This window comes from Macaca mulatta, chromosome 14 (genome assembly GCF_049350105.2).
Source record: "Macaca mulatta isolate MMU2019108-1 chromosome 14, T2T-MMU8v2.0, whole genome shotgun sequence".
NCBI classification, from domain to species: Eukaryota; Metazoa; Chordata; class Mammalia; order Primates; family Cercopithecidae; genus Macaca; species Macaca mulatta.
The window spans coordinates 38,130,147-38,151,738 of record NC_133419.1 but is presented as its reverse complement, the minus strand read 5'-3'; the positions used below and the strand labels follow the sequence as shown (position 1 = coordinate 38,151,738).

Genomic DNA, 21,592 nt, shown 5'->3' with positions numbered 1-21,592 from the left:
CGTGAGCCACTGTGCTCAGCCTAGTCTAATTTTCTCTTGTCCCGAATAAATACTCCCAACCACTGTCAGTATTGCTTCCATGTAATGTGTCTATGAATCAGATCTCCTCATTTCTTGTTTTTGACTAACAACTGGAAAAGGAAAAACTAAGAGATATGTACTACTTATGAATAACATGATGTCTGCACATCTCTGGACAGCTTTACCTGTTGGTCCCAGCTTCCTCCATAGTCACTGCCTTGCCCTAGTGATGGAACACAGGTGTCATTGCCAGCAATGGAAGTCCTACTCTTATTGAATCCAGTCTCTCTCTACCCCTGCCAAGAAGACTTAGCATTACCATTTGCTGAAATCCTGGTAGTTCATAAATTTTTGGACCTAATCAAGCTTCCTGTTCAAAAAGTCTTAATTATTGCCACCATTGCAGAGCTCTCTACCTGTTGCCTCAAGACCAAGTGAAAACATTACTTCCATTGTTGTTTTGACTTTTGCTCCACATCCACTTCAATTTCCACAAAGTGTGCCCATTGCATGGGGAGTCTAGATGAAAACCACCTTTATCCCATGTGGGCACACCACTCTGACACTTTGAATTCTGGTATGAAGTCCACATCTCCAGTCAAGACTCCTCCTTCCCTTATAACACTGCCCCTTTCTGGGGTCCTCATTGTCCTTTTCTATCATCTGGTCTTGATTTGGTCTACTGTAGTATATCACGCATTTGATTCCTTTGAACTACAAAGGGAATGAGTTGGGTTCTCAACCCTATACCTCCTAAAATGCTCCTAGAATAAAAACAAGTAAATTCAAGAGGCATGGCCTGGTTCTAAACACAACATTCAATACCTAAAAACAAGTAATTTTCTGGAGTGACCCTAGATTCATCCATTCATAGCATCTAAACCTAAGGCACTTGCCCAGCTAAAGTGACTTCTTATACTTCTACTTATTTGACAGATACTTATCACATATCTGATATATGTCAGGCACTCTGCTAAAAGAAGAATACCAAAGGACTTGAAATGTACCTTCTTAGAGTCTGGTAGGGGAACAGATGAGGATATAGATTATAATGTGCCATGTTAACAGAATGACCTCCAGGAAGGCAACCAAACCAGACTGGGAATGCTAAGAAAACCTTCAGTCTGATTTGAATTATAAAGGTTCATAGTAGTTCTCCAGGCAAAGATGGTGAAATGACTCCAAGTTAAAGGGCAGAAGAGGCACAGAGAATTGAGAGTGGAAACATGGCACGTGTTGACTTACAAGTGAAAGAAATAGATTACGATGTAATGTGAATTCTGGGGTTGTATGCCTAGGTTCAAACCATAATAATGAATATTTGGACAAATAACTGTTACTGTTCCCCTTAAGCCTCATTATTTCTATCTATAAATGAAACTAATAACAGTTCTTATCCCATTACATTTTTATGAGGATTAAATGAAAGTTCATGTAAAGTAGTGTTTTCTCAAATTTCTCGGCTGATAACTCATACCCATGGTGCTTTTGTAAAAAATACATCTTCCCAGATCATTCCCTGAGGATTATGATTTAATGGGTCTGGAATGAGGACCAGGAATTATATTTTTAGCAAGGATCCCAGGTGATATGCATCATCAGTGAAGTTTGGAAAATACTGATATAAAACATTTAGCATAGTTCCAGGATGAGGGTTAGTACTCAATAGACATTAACTATAAATTAGTTATAAAAGCAGAGTTTGCAGAGGAAGAGGGTGATTTAGGATGAAAAGGGATATATGAAGGTAGAAACAGAAACAATGATCAAATCATGAAATGTCTAGATGCATGTTGCATTAAGGAGTTAGTATTTCATCTTGAAAGCAATTAGGAGCCATTTAAAGGTTTTTAAGCAGCAAAGTGCCTTGATTAGATATTCATTTCTTAAAGATTCATCTAGCTTCATGGTGAAGGGAATTGTAAATGGGCAAGAGAAAAGGCCATAAATCTATTTATGAGGTTACTACAGGAAGCCAGATGCAAAATTAAGGAGCACTGAATTAGAATACTAGAAGAAGGAGTAGAGAGATACTTAGAAGGAAAAATCTAGAGGACTTGACCCACTGCATGTAAAGAATGAGGGAGATGTCTAACTTGTTGTCCTATCAGTTTATAGTTAGGAGAAATGGGTTGTGCACAATAGTAGGACCAAGTTTGTTCAGCAATAAAATCAATTTTGAACAAGCTGAGCTTGAGTTGCCACTGAGCTATTCCATCTGACAGTTGAATATATGTGCACATAGACTACAGAACAGAAATCTGAATTAGACATCTACACTTGCAAAGTATATAGATGGTAGTTGAAATCATCATTTGTTTTCATGGAGACATTTAGTGATGTGACCAAAGTCACCTTCCTAATGGTTTGATGATAAGCTAATGATATTGGCCTAGCTTATAGAATCAGTTAAACTCAGAATCAGAGAAGGCTTATATTCAAAATCAGATAAATCTCTTACATATTATATTTTGTCTCTAAAAAAAAACAGCATTCCATTACACTACCCCATGGCCTGGCTGTTTCCTTCTGTATCGCAAATATTATTTCTGTCCTGGAAAAGAGAGACAGAAGGTTTGGATGCAGTTAAACAATTTCTGAAGTGTTATATAGGACATGACATATTATGGGCTACAGCACCTGGTGCTAACTGAAGATGATTAGGTTTCCTGGATATAATTGTCTAAAGATTTGACTTCTCTCCAAACTCATAATAGACCTGATGTAAGTTGGATTAGAATTTACCTCTATTTGGCAGTATGGATTCTTACTCTCTGTTCCATTTCTCTGATTTGACTTGGAGAATGTTAGCTACTTGGCTAGTTCATCAAAATAACTCCACAGGTTACCAGAATTACATGTCACAAAGTATTTTCATTGGTCTCTACTTCTCTCCCCAGTCAACCATTAAAGGGCCGGCAAACGAATATTGGTATAAAGCATTTAAACAAACAAAAAAAAAGAAATTCTATAGAAAAACAGGGTGATGCTGAGGGTAATTGCTCTTCAGGAATTTAAACTGTGAAACAAGAGGTATTTTATAAACAAAAATATTCCTTTATGTTAAATAACATTTTGAGGAGGGATGTGAACCAAAATTTCTTGCAATGAAAATGTAATTTGGTTGGACTTTATGGTTTGGAGCATACCTCTGAGTCTCTGCACATTTTTTCCAGCTGTCTGGAATACCCTGCTCTACCACCCTTTATGCCTGAAAACTCCCCTTCTTCCTTCAAAGTTCAGCCTAAGATTGGTCAGCAAGATAATAAAGCAGGAGGTTTCCCACTCATATCCCTCCACAACAACTATAATTTGGCAGCCATCAACAGACAAAAGTGCCTTTGTAGAAGCTTTGGGAACCAGGTAGGAGGTTTGAAATCCAGTGAAGCTCAAGACCAAAGAGGGCTGTTTTGAGAAGGCAAGTCTACACCCAGGTGTAGGGCTCACTGACCATGGTACTAGCTAAAGACCCCAAAACAGTCCCCATCTTCCTACGGACTTAGATACACACCTGTTTCGCATTGGTCTTGCCAGCAGTACCATCTGCCAAGGGACCCAGGAGAAGTCACACCCCCCACTCCATCCCTTAGATAACAGGCCTGCTGACCACAGTCAGCTGAGGACACCAAAGCAGCCTGTGACCCAGCTCCAGTCTTGTGACCCACCAGGACCCATGCCCCTGGAGGCAGACTTGCCCACCTCAATCTCATAGCAGATCTTGAAACAACCCTGCAACTTGACTCCAGCCCCTCTCAGTTGCAGACCAAGAATGGTCCCCATCTGCAGGGACCTGCCAAAAAACATACCCATTCATATCCCAAGAAGCAGGTCTACCAACTTCAGTCAGACTGCAGATCCTGAAGCAGCCCTAGAAAATGGCTCCCCTGAGCCCAGCAAGTGGCATACATATCCGTACATCTGGAGGCAGACATACAGGCTACACTCTCAGATACAGACTCTGAAGCAGTACTATAACTTGATTCCAAGCCACCCTGTCCAGGAACCCACCCAGAAACTTACCCAGTAAACTGGTAAAAACCATCCAAGGGGCCTGGCAGGAGCCTCAACTGTCTGTCCGTAAACCAGATAGCATGCCAGCTGCCCACGAACCTAACTGTTGCAGACCCTGAAGTAAGTCCTGTCCCAGCTGCAATCTTACTGACCCAGGTCCTGGAGGCAGTCCAGTCTACCCAGGGACCAGACAGGATCCATATCTGACCAACCTCTGGTAATAGGCCTACCAATCACTGAATCCACGATAGACCCATCAGCAGCCATGCAAATTGACCCCAATCCCACACAACTGTGATCCTACAGGCAATCCCATCAGGGCAAGGACCTAACAGGAAAAGGTCTTTACCTGCCAAACAGTCTGTAAGGTAGCCTTATAAACCAGTCTATAAAAATTGGAAAAGGCGTTTGCTCCTTCAAATGCACAGACACCAATACAAGGCTAGATGAACCACAGTGAATGGAGGCAAATATGTTATCACTAAAGGAAATTAAAGTTTTAGTACTCAACCCCAGAGAAATGAAGATCTATCAATTTTCTGATAAATAACACAAAGTAATCATCTAAAAGAAGCTCGACAAGATGCAAGAAGATAGGATAGAAGACTAAACAAAATCAGGAATAAAATCCATGTACAAAATTAGATGTCTAATAAAGAAATGGAAACCATAAAAAAGACTTAAAAAGAAATCCTGAACTAAAGAACACAATGACAGAGTTGCAAAAGCAACAGATAACTTCACCAGCTAACTCAATAGTGCCAAAGAATCAGGAAACTTGAAGACAAGTCATCTGAAAATAGCCAATGAGAGGAACAACAACAACAGAAAAAAAAAAGAATGAAAAAGAAGGAAGGGAGCATATGGGACTTAAAGGACAGCATCAAGCAAACAAACATATGCATTATGGGAGTCCAAGAAGGAGAAGAATAAGAGCAGTAGAAAGCTTATTTAAATAAATAATGTCTGAAAACTTCCCAAATCTTGGCAGGGATATGGCTATCCATATTGATGAGGTTCAAGCAGCATTAGCTCAAAGAGGATTACACCAATACACATTATAATCAAATTGTCAAAAATCAAAGACAAAGAGAGAATCTTGAAATCAGCAAGAGAACAGCAACTGCAGCCTACAAGGGAACCTCCATAAAGCTATCAGCGCACTCCTAGCAGAAATCTTACAGGCCAGGAGAAAGTGAGATGATATATTCAAAGTGTTGGGGCTGCCAGGGGTGTGGGGGAGATATCAATCATGAATATCATACCCATCAAAGCTGTCCTTCAGAAATGAAGAAGAGATAAAGTGAATAGAGGCAAACATGACATTCCTAGACAAAGAAAAGCTGAGAAAATTCATCACCACTAAACCAGACTACAAAACATGCTAAAGGGAGATCTTCAAGGTGAAATTAAAGGATACTAAGTAACAACATGAAAACATAAGAAAGTACAAAATTCACTGGTAAAGGCAACTATATAGTCAAATTTGGAATATTTGAATACTATAAATAGTGGTGCATAAGTCATTTTTAAATCCAGTGTAAAAGTTAAAAGATAAAAGTATTAAAAATGCTTATAGCCATAATAATTTATTAATAGATGCAGAATATTTTTTTAAAAACATATCAATAACATGAAATGTGAGGGGTAAAGTAAAACTGTAGAATTTTAATATGTAATTGAAGTTGTTATCAGTTTAAAATAAACTGTTATACCTGTAAAATACTTAATGCAAGCCTCATGGTACCCACAAAGAAAGCCTCTAGAATTTAAGCATACACCTATAGATAATCAACACGTCACAAAGGAAGACAGAAAAAGAGGAAAAAATAACTACAAATAGAAAACAATTTTTTAAATGTCAGTCGTTTTTTACCTATAAATAATTACTTTAAGTGTGAATTGATTAAATACTCCAAAATACATAGAGTTACTGAATCAATTAAATAACAGGACCCAACTATATGTTACCTAAAAGAGACTCAATTTACCTTCAAGGACATATACAGGCTTTAAGTGAAGAGATGACAATAATATTACACGCAAATGGTAACCAAAAGAGAACAAGGTTGGCTATACTTAGACAAGATGAAAAAAAAGTTAAATTGTTTCCTTGTGTAAATGAGATGATCTTATACATAGAAAACCCTAAAGACTTCACATAAAAATTGTTACAACTAATAAACAAATTTAGTAAATTTGCAGGATACAAAATCAGCATACAAAAAATTAGTCACATTTCTGTACACTAATGATGAACTATCTGAAAAATAAATTAAGAAGATAGTCCTATTTACAACAGCACTAAAAATAATAAAATACTTAAGAATGAATTTAACCAAAGAGGTAAGAGATCTGTATACTTAAAACTGTAAGACATTGATGAAAGAAATAAATATTAAAGAAGACACAAACACTAAAAACAATCCTAAAATTCATAGGTAGCAACAAAAGGCCCTAAATAGCCAACGCAATCTTGAATAAGAAAAACAAAGCTGGAGATATCACACTTCCTGATTTCACACTCTATTACAAAATTATGTAATCAAAACAGTATGGTACTGGCATAAAAACAGACACATTGATAACAGAACATAACACAAAGTCCAGAAATACACCCAGACACATAAGGTCAACAAATCTTTGACAAGGACCCCAAGAACATACATGGGGAAAGGATAGTCTCTTCGATAAGAGGTGAGTCATCTACGGCAGAAATGTTGGAACTATTAGACCAGGAGTTCTTTTATGATTAATATGCCCTTGTAATAGAAAAAAAGTAGGCAGCATGCAAGCACAGATGGATAATGTAAAGAGAGAGATGGAAATTCACAGAATCAAAAAGAAATACTGGAGATGAAAACAACTATAACAGAAATGTATAACACCTCTGATGGGTTCATTAGTAAACTGGACATGACTGAGGAAAAAATCTCTGGGTTAGAGGACATAACAATAGAAACTTCCCAAACTGAAAAATAAAGAGAAAAAACTTATTTTAAAAAATAAACAGAACAGAATATCCAGGAACTGTGGGACAACTACAAAAGGCGTAATGTGTAACAGGAATATGAGAAGGAGGAGAAAGACAGAAAGGAACAGAAGCAGTATTTGAAGCAATAATGACTAATTTCTCCAAATTGATATCAGTTGCTAAACCAGAAATCCAAGAAGTTCAGAAAACAAGCCGCATAAATCCCAATAGCAACAAAAACTATACCTAGGCATATTATATTCAAAGTTTGAAAATCAAAAATAAAGGAAGAAACCTTGTTAGAAGTCAGAGGGAAGAAAACTACCTACAGAAAAGCAAGGATAAGAATTACATTATACTTATCTTCAGAAATCATGCACACAAACAAGCAAGAAGACAGAGAAGTGAAATATTTAAGTGTGAGAGAAAGAAAAACATCAGCCTAGAATTCTGAACCCAGAGAAACAATCCTTTAACAACGAAAAAGAAATAGAGACTTTCTAAAACAAAAATTGAGGGAATTTGTGGCCAGTAGACCTGCCTTACAAGAAATGTTAAAAGAAATTCTTCAGTGAGAAAGAAAAAGATGTAGGCCAGAAACTCTACATAAAAATGAAGAGCACCAGAGAATAAGTAAGTGAAAGTAAAATAAAACATCACTATACCTTGAGCGGTAAGTAGGTTCTCAAGTGTTTGGTTACATGAATCCATCAGTCAATGTCTCTGATGAGAATCAGCTTTTGCCAGCTTTAGTTAGAACATGAACTAACTTGATCAAGTCACAGGACTTCTTTCTTTCATCTAATGTCAGTAGATAGTACTGTTTTTCATGTTTATAATGTTAATATCAGGCTACAGTATTACCATGTTGGTATCAGACTGTAATCATTGTAATAAAACCAGAGGATCTTGCTCTCTCTTGGGATTCTAGGCTCAGGCATTTGACTTCAGAAAGTTCATGAACACCTTGAAATTATATGTACTATGTGTTGATGCATGTGATATGTATCACACATGTTTTTCTGAGTCAAAGGATTATTATTTCATCAGATTTTTATAGGTAACTGAGATCCCCTGAAAAAACAAACAAACAAACAAACAAAAAAACTATTTTTATACAGTTCTTGTTGAGCCCTTGGATTAAAAAAAAAAATCACAGCCGGGCGCGGTGGCTCAAGCCTGTAATCCCAGCACTTTGGGAGGCCGAGACGGGCGGATCACGTGGTCAGGAAATCGAGACCATCCTGGCTAACACGGTGAAACCCCGTCTCTACTAAAAATACAAAAAAACTAGCTGGGCGAGGTGGTGGGCGCCTGTAGTCCCAGCTACTCGGGAGACTGAGGCGGGAGAATAGCGTGAACCCGGGAGGCGGAGCTTGCAGTGAGCTGAGATCTGGCCACTGCACTGCAGCCTGGGCGACAGAGCCAGACTCTGTCTCAAAAAAATAAAAAAAAATCAGTTGGGTTTTTGCCTTTTACAGCTTTTCAAAAACACATTCAACCCATTCATTTGCTTATATTTATAACACGTCTCTGAAATAGGCAAGGTTGTTCTGCCCTTTTTCCAGTAGATGAGACAGTCTTTTCATTTTGTTTGGTAGAACACTACATCAAAATGAGATGAGTTTATGTTCATCTTTACTTCAATACTGCTAGTGGACAAGATTAGTCAGTCTCACAGAAAAAAAAAGGATAATCGAAACTAGCTATTACTCTTTACATTATTAGTGTTTGCGATAGCTAGTTTCGATTATCCTTTTTTTCCTACTGAATTAACCAATTATTTTGTTAACATGTATTCAACCATAATAAATGCCTTTAGTGATGATCGCTGTGGCAAGTCTTAATGGAAGCTGCCCCTTCCCATCATTAAGATAAGCAGTGTGAACGGGTCAGTATAAAACCCAACAGTACAATCTGAAATTATTAGGAAGTATCCCTTTAGAAGGAACCACCCTCAGATTCATTATTGCAAACACCTACCTCCCAACTTTCCCCATCCTCACTACCCAGTAACCTAAAGAAAGCACAATGAGTATACTGTGAACAGACTTGGAATTTTATTTCTGCTAAAACTAAATTTTTTTCTAATTCCAATTTAGTTTTAAAGATTTGAAAATAGAAACAGATGGGGTTAGCAGATGTTATTAAGAAAAATATTTCCTGCTTAAATGCTACATACCCAATGTAAGCATTTAATTAAATATTTGAGCTGTATTTAAAAGCCATTTTTAGAGGAAGAGGAAAAGTCATTATTTTTCTACAACTTTTATTATGAAATTTTTGTCTGATAATCACCCAGCGTCGATTTTTCAGAAATTTCTTCATAAACTTGGATTCCCCTTCCCTCTAGAAATAATGAAATAACCTTTTGCATTACACTCCAATAAATACTTAGATCTATAAAACATAAAATCATCTTAAATGTCATTAAATTCACTATTTCCAAAAGTATGATAACAATATCATTAGCAATAGATAAAGTTATTTTAAAATTTTAGAATTAAACTTTTTTTAATGTTTAATTGTTATATATTTCATAGTTAAAATTTTCTAATTATGGTAAGTGATGTTGATTTTCCACTTATGATAATGACATAAAGCTCCTTTTAAAATTAAACTTAAGTAACTATTAAAAAAGTACTGCTAACAGTGCAGGTGGTACTATTTTGAAGATAGTACCGAACTGACTGAAGATTGGAAAATGCTGATCATTTTATGAACAAGCAAACAGAATCATAGAAGAGAAATTACTTTCCATGGCTATACATAGTGAATGACAGAGCCAGAATTCAAACATAAGTTTTGGATTCCACGTTATTTCTCATTCCACTGTTTCACACTGTGAGGATTTCAATTTCATGTGGAATTAGCTTGGCTCCATGCTGCTTCCAAATGTCTGACCAATGGCTTTACTTTGCATTTCCTTTGAAGCAATCCCAGAGCTGATTCAGGAACAAACATGAAGGGGCAAAGAGGTCATTTGAGGGTCTAATATTTATGAGAATCTAAATCAGTGCAAAAGCTCTAAAATTGCAGAACACATTAGAATCACCTGGGAAGCTTATTTAAAATGCTGACCCCTAGGCCACCCCCATTCAGATTCTGCTGACCTAGGTCTAAGAATCTGGATATTAAACCAGCATCCAAAGGATTTGGGTGTAGGTGGTCCATGAACCATACTTTAAGAAATAGCATTCATATTACCTGGTCCGAAAGAAACATTTCATTCTGACTGAAAAGTCCTGAGGGATTTTAATGTCCATGCATTGTCTGTACTTGTCTCACTTTCCTCAGGCAAAGATTTCCCTTAGTTTCCTTTGGTATGTCAGTAGCAAAGGGAGGCATCAGGACAGGGTATGCTTACCGTATTCGATGGCATTAGGGATTGATAACTAGATCCTTTTTTCAGCCATAATAAGTCATATTTCTTCCTCAGCCTCTCACCACATGCTCTCCTTATAACCTAAACTTTTCCTTGGAAGCATTTACCACAGCTGTAAGCAAAAGGTTTTCTGCATAATTAATGATCCAGATTTTTTTTTCCTCCCTAGACAAATATGATGGCATTGGCACAGTTATATTAACAACACATGGCATACCTGGAACCCAGCAGACATTCAATAAACAGTTGCTGAATAAATAAGTAAAGTATCACTTTTGAGTGCAGAATTTTTTTTTGGAAATAATCCAAAACTCACATTTGATAGGTGGAAGAGAAGACATTTTCCCTTCCTTTTGTTTTTAGAGAAAGTTGCATTTATAATTATGATTCCATTATGTGGCTGGGAAGATGTTGATTATAACTGCTCTCAAATTACTGAAATCAATATAATAATAAAACATTTATACTGAGCTCAAAATGAATACTTTTGTTTATTTGTATATGATGTAAGTAGAAGCCCTGACCTAAGCTTGACAATCTCTGCAAGCCATATGGAAAATATCATTGTCACTGATGCTTCATGAGTCCAAATATTGCTGTGATTTCTCTCCAAGAAATATCAGTATGCTGACCCAGATGCTTAGTTTTCATTATACATATAAAGATATAAATCACAAGGTTTCCTTTTTAATACACTCATGTAAAATTGCAGAATTTGTCACCTGACTGTTCTGGGTTAAGTCATATACAGAGAGACCAATTATTCAGCTGGCGGTAGGGCAGCAGGGTGCAGAAGATGCAGTGAATATAGATATGCTGCTTCACTTTAAGACATAAATCATAACATTTCCTTTTTTAATACACCTATGTGAAACTCAGTTCTTACCACCCCAGTTGTTTGAGTTAAGTCCTCATTCTCAGACCAATGCTGGGACAAAGGCAGATGAAGAAAAAGGATGCAATGAATATAAATATGCAAGGGGAAAGAAAACTTATTTATAAGATTTTATTTTTCCCTGCATAATTTGCTTTCAAATTTTAGCCAGGGTCCTTGAAATATCGGATTCAACCAGAATTCAAATGAAACTCTCATGAAAGCTAGCATTTAATGATCTCTGGAATGTCCTATACATTTTCTTGAAAACAGCTGAAAGTTCTAGTCATGATGAATAATGGACTTTCTCAGCAATCAAAGGGAGACCCAGTCTCAAGCTTGAAAAAGCTCACATCTGAAGCCATCACTAAGTTGTTTGCCACCGGGATTATTGGGTAAAAAATTGAATCAGGGTCCCCCTGAAAATCTTTTAAGTTAAGACAATCTAGGATGCCACTTAACTTTCCTTTAGCAGCAACGCAGACCCTAGAGTCACTGTCTCTCCATGCATACCTATTCTCCCAGTTCCAACTTCATGGTTGGTTCAGTTTGTATCACCATCTCAATCACTGGAGCCACAACCACTGTGGGCTGGCTATCCTGTGCCCTGGACCCTATGGCCACTGTCATTCTACAAGTGTCTATGCTCCTAACCCCAGCTCCATGGCTGTTCTGTGTGCACTTGCATGTCATACGTGAAGCTATCACCACTGCGGGCTAGCAACTGAAACAATGGGCTGTCTAGCACAATACCATCTATGAGCTGGACCTGGCACCAAGAGGAATCCCATCAGCCATGAAATCCCCCATGAGAAGCAAACAACAGCAAAAAGAGACCAGGAAGTCCTTAGCAGCCTTCCACCAATTACACCAACAGCTCTTGCTGCTACTGAAGATACCCAGAGCCTTGGCCATTGAGGACTCCTAAAATCTTCAATGATGCTGGTCAGAGATGACAGAAATGCACAGATACTATATCACTGGGCCTTTCCCAGAACTGTAACTGCCACACTCCACCCAGCTGGCACCTTCTTATCTACCCAAAGATAAAGGTCCTTCCCCACCAAAACTAGTCCATAAAATCTGGAAGAGGTAATTGGATCCATCAAAGGTACAGACATTAACACAAGACTATAACAAAAAATTGTTTTAAATCAAGAAAGATGACAACACCAAAAAGACACAATAATTTTGTAGTAACAAACCCCAAAGATGAACATCTAAAATTTCCTGGACAAATAATTCAAAATAATTGTTTTAAGGAAGATCTGTGAGCTCTAAGGGAAGATAAGCTGATAACTCAATGAAATCGGAAAAATAATAATGAAAGAATATACAAACAAAATGAGAAGTTCAACAGACAGAAATCATTAAAAAGAACCAAACAGAAATTCTGAAGCTGAAAAATATAGTGAATGAAATGAGAATTGCAATAGAGAGCATCCACAACAGACTTGATCAAGCAGAAAAATTTTTGAGCTTGAAGACAAGTCATTAGAAACTATCCATTCAGAAGTGAAAAAGAAAAAAAAAGGAAAAGCAATGGAGAAACATATGTGAATTACGGGACTCCACCAAAGTAAACAATATTCAAATTATGAGAGTTCCAGAAGGTATAGAAAAGGAAAAAAAAACAACAAAAAAAAACCAGAAAGCTTATTTTAAAAAACATAACTAAAATTTTTCCAAATCTTGGAGAATTATGGACATCCAGGTTCCTGAAACTCGTATGTCCCCATACAGGGTCAATTCAAAAAGAACTTCATAAGGCACATTATAATAAGAAAATTGTCAAAAATCAAAGGCAAAGATAGAATTTTGAAAGCAGCAAGAAAAAAAAAAAAAAGTCATCTCACACAAGGAAACTTCCATAAGGCTATTAGCAAGTGTCTCAGAAAAAACTTTGCAGGCTAAGAAAGTGTGGGATGATATCTTTAATTATTAAAATGAAATAATTGTCATCCAGGAATAATTTACACACACAAAAATGCTGCCCTTTAGAAACAAAGGTGAGATAAAGACTTTCCCAGACAAACAAAAGCTGAGGAAGTTAATTACCAGTAAACCTGCCTTACAAGGAATGCTAAAAAGAGTTCTTCAAGTTAACCTAAAAGGATGCTAACTAACCACATGAAAACATGAGAATATAAAAGTCCCTATAAAGGTAACCATATAGTCAAATTCAGAATACTCTAATATGGTAATGTTGGTGCTTAAGTCACTATTAACTCTAATATAAAAAATATAAAAAAGTTAAAAGACAAAAGTATTAACAATAACTATAGCTATTATTAGCTACAATAATTTGTTAATGGGTATACAATATTAAAAAGTATAAATTATGGCATCAATAACATAAATACGGAGGAAGAGGTAAAAGTGTAGTTTTTGTTAAGTGTACAGTGTCTAGATGAAGTTATATATTATCAGCATAAAATACTGGTATAATTATAAGATACTTTATGTAAGCCTCCTGGAAACCACTAAGAAAAAACCCGTAGTACCTTCAACTAAAAAGAGAATTAAATTGAAGCATAACACTATTTAAAAATTCATCAAATCACAAAGGATAACAGCAAGGGAGAAAGTAAGAAACAAAGAATGTATAAAACATTCAGGTCCGGGCATGGTGGCTCACACCTGTAATCACGGCACTTTGGGAGGCCTAGGTGGGCAGATCACCTGAGGTCAGGAGTTTGAGACCAGCCTGGCCAACACATTGAAACCCGTCTCTACTAAAAATACAAAAATTAGCCGGGCATGGAGGCGGGAGCCTGTAATCCCAGCGCCTTGGGAGGCTGAAGCAGGAGAATCACTTGACCCCAGGAAGCAGAGGCTGCAGTGAGCTGATGGAACCATTGCACTCCCGCCTGGGCAACAGACCAAAAACTCCATCTCAAAAGAAAAGAAAAGAAAAGAAAAGTAGCCGGGCATGGTGGCTCACGCCTGTAATCCCAACACTTTGGAAGGCCGAAGCAGATGGATGTCCTGAGGTCGGGAGTTCAAGACCAGCCTGACCAACATGGAGAAACCCTATCTCTACTAAAAATACAAAATTAGCCTGGTGTGGTGGTGCGTGCCTGTAGTCCCAGCTGTCAGGAGGCTCAGGCAGGAGAATTGCTTGAACCCAGAAGGCGGAAGTTGCGGTGAGCTGAGATTGTGCTACTGCACTCCAGCCTGGGCAAAAAGAGTGAAACTCCGTCTCAAAAAAAAAAAAAAAAAAAAAGAGAGAGAGAAAATATGGTGGAGAAAGAAGCCCTGATTGTGGTCTCTACAGAGTGAGCAAGACAGGAAAATTTTGATGAGACTTCAAAACTTGGGCAAAGAAATTGGAATGGAAGGGGTTTTTAATTTTTGTTCCTTTGGCCTAAGGACAAATTGCAATGATAACATTATGTAGGCAGATTAATTCCCTGAAAGAAAGCCTTCCACCAGGCAGGGACTGAACAATTGAGCCTGGAGAATTCAGTCACCAGAAAATGAAGAGGCAGTCTTAGAGGGTAGAAATCTAAAGAAGTGGGCTCCAAATGATGGGCAAGAATTCTGAAACAGGCTGGGCGTGGTGGCTCATACCTGTAATCCTAGCACTTTGGGAGGCTGAGGCAGGCGGATCACCTGAGATCAGGAGTTTGAGGCCAGTCTGGCCAACATGGTGAAACCCCGTCTCTACAAAAACACAAAAATTAGCCAAGCATGATGGCGGGTTCCTGTAATCCCAGCTACCTAAGAGGCTGAGGCGAGAGAATTGCTTGAACCCAGGAGATGGCCAAGATTGAGCCATTGTACTCCAGCCTGGACGGAGAGAGACTCGGTCTCAAAACAAAACAAAACAAACAAACAAACAAAACAGAATTCTGAAACATATGTGCTGGATATACTCAGTAAACAACCCCTCTAAAACTAAACTAATCTGAGCTCTAAACCTCCACTGCAAGTGAGACAGACTTTCACTTTCTAATCTGAGTTTAATCAAGTTAAGTGCCTAGTAATACAAAAACATCAACATTCTTCAGATGATGAAAACATACGTAGTGTCCTGACACATAAATTCACAACATTCAGGAGACAATCCCAAATTACCCAAATTATAACAAGCTAGGAAAGTATGAGCCATTCTTCTCGTGAAGAAACACAAACATTAGATGTCAACCCAAAATGACCCAGATTTGGAGATGATCAGACAATGACTTTAAAGAAGCTGTTAAAACTATGCTCACAAGTTGAAGAAAAACATATTTAAATGAAACAAAAGAGTAGAAATCTTGGCAGAGAAATAGAAAATTAAAAGTAAATTGGAATTTTAGAACTAAAATGTACAAAATCTGAAATAAAATTAGCTGAATGGGTTTAAAAACACAAATGAACATAATGGAGGAAATATTCAATAAATCAATACAAATTATTCGGTCTGAAAAAGAGAGAGAGAAGATTGAAAAATAATACACAGAAACTCAGGAGCCTGTGGGGAGATCTCAAGACATATAGAATATGTGTAGTTTTTGTCCAAAAGAAGAAAAGAGAGAACAGAGAAAGACTATTTGAAGAAAGAATAGCTGAAAAATCCCAAATATGGTAAAGGACATGTATACTGATTCACACATTCGAGAACTTCAGCAAACACTAAGCAGGATAAGCAGTAGTAAAATCACATCTAGGCATATCATAGTTAAACTGCTGAACCCAAACACAAAATGAAAAAAAAAATGAAAACAACCAGAAATAAGCATATTGCAGAAAGGGAACAAGGATTCAAATAACCATGAACTTTTCAGAAATTGTGAGATCCAGAAAACAGTGTGATTTACTTTAAATTGCTGAAAGAAAACTGTCAGCCTAGAATTCTATATCCCTTACAAATAAAGGTTTAAAAAAGTCACTTTCATATAAAATTAACTAAGAGAATTTATTGCCAGAAGATCCACACTAAAAGGCATGCTAAAAGCAAATTCTTCAGACTAAATGAATTTGACAGAGTTACACATAGATCTTTTTAAGAACGAACAAAAAGCATCCAAAATAGTAAAAATTTGGTTAATATAAGAACCAATTTTTTTTTGAGACAGGGTCTCACTCTGTCATCTTGGCTGGTGTGTGGGGGTGCAACCATAGCTCATTGAAACCTAGAAATCCTAGGCTCAAGTAATCCTCCCATCTCAGCCTCCTGAGTAGTTAGGACTACAGGCACATTCCACATGCCAGGAGAATTTTGTCTATTTTTTGTAGAGATGGGATCTCACTATGTTGCCCAGGCTGGTCTTAAACTTCTGACCTCAACCAATTCTCCCACTTCAGCCTCCCAAAGTGCTAGGATTACAAGAATGAACTACCATGTCCAGCAATTTTTTCTTTCTCAATGTCTTTAAAATAGATACAAATACTTAAAGCAAAAGTCATATTATATTTACCATGTGATCCAGCCATTCAACTCATGGATATATGTACCCAAGAGAAATGAAAACATGTCCACAAATGTTTACAGCAGCATTATTCACAATAGCCAATGTCCAAAAACTGGATACATATAAATGCTTACCAAAAAGTGACTAGATAAATAAAATGTGATATATTTATACAACTAACTACTACTCTGCAAATAAAAAGGAACAAATTTGTGATGCATGAGCCATGCATGAGTATAAAAAAAATTAAAGAATACACAGTGTGTGTGACTCCATTTATAAAAAAAATTCTAGAAAATGTAAAATAATCTACAATGACAAAAACAGATCAGTGAGTTTCTTGGGCTGGGGCAGAGGGATGTTTGGACTGCAAAAGAGCACAAGGAAACTTTTGAAGTGATGGGAATGTTCTGTAACTTGATTTTGACTGTGGTTTTCCTGATGTCAAAATTCATCTGTGTACTATATACCTCCAATGGTTGCAGTTTATTGTATCTAAAATATTATTCAATTAAATTGATCAAAAAACTTCAAAGTAAAAAGATAGTAGGAAGAAATGAGTTAAGAAACCAAGCACAAGAGAGGGTGGTAAAAATGAAAAGTGTTTAAGTGTTTGTAAGAAATAAAATGTGGTGGCTTACATATGCCAACAAATGAGACTAAAGTGCATTTGAGGAAGGCTTCCTCTTTCCCAAAAGATAATTTTAAATTGACTGCCACACACTTACAGGTTGATGTGTTTCTTTTCCCCTACCTCTGATCCATAATTATCAAATAGCTATTGTCTCAGGATAAAATTTCCTGTTTAAGAATATCCCAGTCATTGTAGAAAACCAGTATTTTGGAAGTTGAAAGATTCTGAAACACTTAATCAAAATTGCATATATTTGTAAATTTATAAAAAGACATGGAACCAACCCAAATGCCCATCAAGGATAGAACGGATAAAGGAAATGTGGTGCATATACACCCTGTGCAGCCATAAAAAGGAATGAGCTCACGTCCTTTGCAGGATATGGATGAAGCTGGAAGCCATCATCCTCAGCAAACTAATACAGGAACAGAAAACCAAACACCACATGTTCTCACCCATAAGTGAACCACATGTTCTCACCCATGAGAACACATGGACACAGAGAGGGGAACATCACACACCAGGGCCTGTCAGGGCGTGGGGGGCAAGGGGAGGGAGAGCATTAGGATAAATACCTAATGCATGCGGGGTTTAAAACCTAGATGATGGGTTGATAGGTGCAGCAAACCACCATGGCACATATATACCTATATAACAAACCTGCACATTCTACACATGTATCCCAGAACTTAAAGTAAAATCAGAAAGAAAAGAAAATACTTTATAATTATGTTTAAATATTTGATATAATTGTATTTAAATATAATTTAAATACTAAATAATTTGAATATTAAATACAATTATATTTAACGTCTATTCCATTAAATTATTTTGGATGAGTTAATTTGCCTCGAGTTATTGCCTCATTGATTGAAGAGCACTAAGTATTTCTTAGATTTTTAGAAAGTAAACTAACACACGATTCAGCAATTGCACTCCTTGGTATTTACTCTGATGAACTGGAAACTTACATCCACACAAAACCCTGCACAAGGATATTTATGACAGCCTTATCCATAACTGCCGAAACCTGGACACAATCAAGATGTCCCTTGTAAGTGAATGGATAAATAAACTATGGTACATCAGACAATGGAATACTACTCAGCACTAAAAGGAAATGAGCTATCAAACCAGGAAAAGACATGAAAGAAACTTAAATACGTATTACTAAGTGAAATAAGCCAACCTTCAAAAGCTACCTACCATATAATTCCAACTATATGACATTCTGGAAAAGGGATAACTATAGAAACAGTAAAAAAAAAAAAAAAGAAGAAAAAAAAAGAAAGAAAGAAAGAAAAGAAAAAGATCAGTAGTTGCCAGGTTTTGCTGGGATGAAGGAAAAATTGGTGGAACACAGAGGATATTTAGGGAACTGTATGATACTATAGTAGTAGATACATGCCAGTAGACGTTTGTCAAAACCTATAGAATGTACTATACCAAGGGAGAACCCTAATGTAAACTTTAGGTGATGATGTGGCAATACAGGTTCATTGATCATAACAAATGTACCATTGTGGTGTGAGATGTGGATAGCGGAGTAGATTGTATGTGTGTGGGGACATGGGCTTTACGGGAACTCTCTGCACTTTCGGCTCCATTTTGCTAAAACTAAAACTTCTATAAAGATAAAGCTTCTTGATTAAAAAATAGTAATAAAACTGTCTCTAAAAGCACACTTACTAAAATGACATTGGCTTTAGATCTAATGGAAAGACAAAAACAGCAAGCTCTAGTATTGTTAAAATTACCAGAAGGATTTTGTTTTTAATGTTTCATTCTACTCCCTGAAGAGCTCCTAAGTTTGAGCCAACCACTTAAATAAAAAAGAATTTGGACTGAATCAGAATCAAAATTTTATTGGAAAAGTTCTCAACAGTTTTCATAATTTGATTTTTTAAAAATAAATGTATTACTTAACCTCTCTTCTATTTTCTATTTTGGGAATAATAGGCAGAGAAATGTGTTTAGGCTACTGTATGATAATCAGTCCTTTCTAATATGGGAAGAAGGAAGAGAAGGATGAGGAAGAAAAGGAAAAAGATGACAGAATGTGGAAGGAAGAGAGGAGAAGAAGAAGAACAAGCTCTCTTTTTATAATTTTGTCCTGTGCTTCTTATCTGTATTGTCCTGTCAGAAAATCTCTCTCTGTAGAATCATAGTAAATGGAACCAGCATGTGTTGTGTTTTATGTGGTTTATATGATTTATTTTGAAGGGACAAAAATTTTTAAAAAGTAACTCAATAGAATCAGAATGGAAAGGTTTTATTGTGATTTTATGTGATCTTAAATGCTACATAGAAAATCTGGACCTAAAATAGAAGAGAAATAGATTATACCAGAAGGTTCCAAATTTAATAAAATAGACTCCACATACAGAAATTCTGGCAGGCTAGCAGAAAGTGACTTAGAAAACAGTTATGTCCCCATCACAATATGCAACCCTCCAAGATTCCTGAGCTTGGCTTGAATAAAACAGGCCATTTCTGTATAAAGGGACTTCTCTTTCCTGGGATACCTAAGGCATTTACTAAGTGTATTAGTCAGTTCTTGCACTGCTATAAAGAAATACCTGAGACTGGATAATTTATAAAGAAAATAGGTTTAATTGGCTCATGGCTTCTACAGGCTGTACAGAAAACATGATGCTGGCACCTACTTGGCTTCTGGGAAAGGCTCAGGAAACTTAAAATCATGGTAGAAGTCCAAGAGGCAGCAAGCACTTCACATGGCCAGAGCAGGAAAAAGAAAGCAAGAGGGGATGTGCTACACACTTTTAAACCACCAGATCTCATGAGAACTCACTCACTCTCATGACAACAGTACCCTGGGACAACTCTGCCTCCATGATCCAATCACCTCCCACCAGGCCCCACCTCCAACACTGGAGATTACAATTGAACATGAGATTTGGGCAGGGACATATATCCAAACCATATCATTCTGCCCCTGGCCCCTCCCTAAATTCATGTCCTTCTCACTTTTCAAAATCCCTTCTCAACAGTCACCCACATTCTTAACTTATTTCAGCATTAAATCAAAAGTCCAAAGTTCAAAGTCTCATCTGACACAAGGCAAGTCACTTCCACTTATGAGCCTGTAAAATCAAAACCAAGTTAATTACCCCCAAGGTACAATGAGAGTATCAGCATTGGGTAAATATTCTCATTCCAAAAGGGAGAGATCAGCCAAAAAAATTTTTTTAAAAAAAGGAAGGTTCCTGGCCCCATGCTTGCCTGAAACCAAGCAGGGCAGTCACTAAATCTTAAAGCTCCAAAAGAATTTATTTTGACTCCATGTCTCATCCCGGGCACACTGTTGCAAGGGGTGGGCTTCCAAGGCCTTGGCCAGTCCCCCCCCTGTGGCTTTGCAGGATACAGCCCCTGCAGCAGCTCTCAAGGGCTAGCATTGAGTGGTTATGGCTTTTTCAGACTGAGGGTATAAGCTACTGGTGGTTCTACCATGCTTTATCATTCTGGGGTCTGGAGGACGATGACCCTCTTCTCACAGATCCACTAGGCAGTGCCTCAGTGGGAACTCTGTGTGGGGGCTTCAACCCCACATTTCCCTTCTGCAGTACCCTAGTAGAGGTTCTGCATGAGGGTTCTACCTCTTATTCAGGCTTCTGCCTGGACATCCATGCATTTCCATACATTCTCTGAAATCTAGGTAGAGGCTCCCAAGCCTCAACTCTTGCATTCTGTGCACCCACAGGCTTAACATCATATGGAAATAGTCAAGGCTTATAGCTTGCATCCTCCAGAGCAGCAACCCACGCTTTACCTGGGCCCCTTTTAGCCATGGCTGAAGCTAGAGCTTCTGCGACACAGGAAGCAGGGTTCTGAGGCTGTGCATTACAGTAAGTCTTGGGCCTGGCCCACAAAACCATTCTTCCCTCAGGGGTCTCTGGGCCTGTGATGGAAGGGGCTGCCAAGATGGTCTCTGAAATGCCTTCAAGGCTTTTTCTCAGTTGTCTTGGCTGTTAGCATCTGGCTTCACTTAGGCAAGTTTCTGCAACCTGTTTGAATTCATCCCCTAAAAATGGGCTCTTCTTTTCTACCACATGACCAGGCTGCAAATTTTTCAAATTTTTATGCTCTGCTTCCCTTTTAAATACAAGTTCCAGTTTCAGGCCATATCTTTGCTTATGCAGATGAGGATAGGTTGCTAGAAGCAGCCAATCCACATCTTAAACACCTTTGCTCTTTAAAAATTTCTTCCACCAGATACCCTAAATCATCTCTCTCAAGTTCAAAGCTCCACAGATCCCTAGAGCAAGGGCACAAT

The 21,592-nt window shown here is 37.5% G+C and overlaps 1 long non-coding RNA gene across 1 annotated transcript in view; it reads right to left on the bottom strand.

Annotated features, from left to right (window-relative positions):
- The window catches only part of LOC144334557 (uncharacterized), a 177,302-nt gene that overhangs the window by 87,869 nt on the left and 67,841 nt on the right, over nucleotides 1-21,592 (bottom strand). The gene's annotated exons all lie outside the window — the stretch shown is intronic.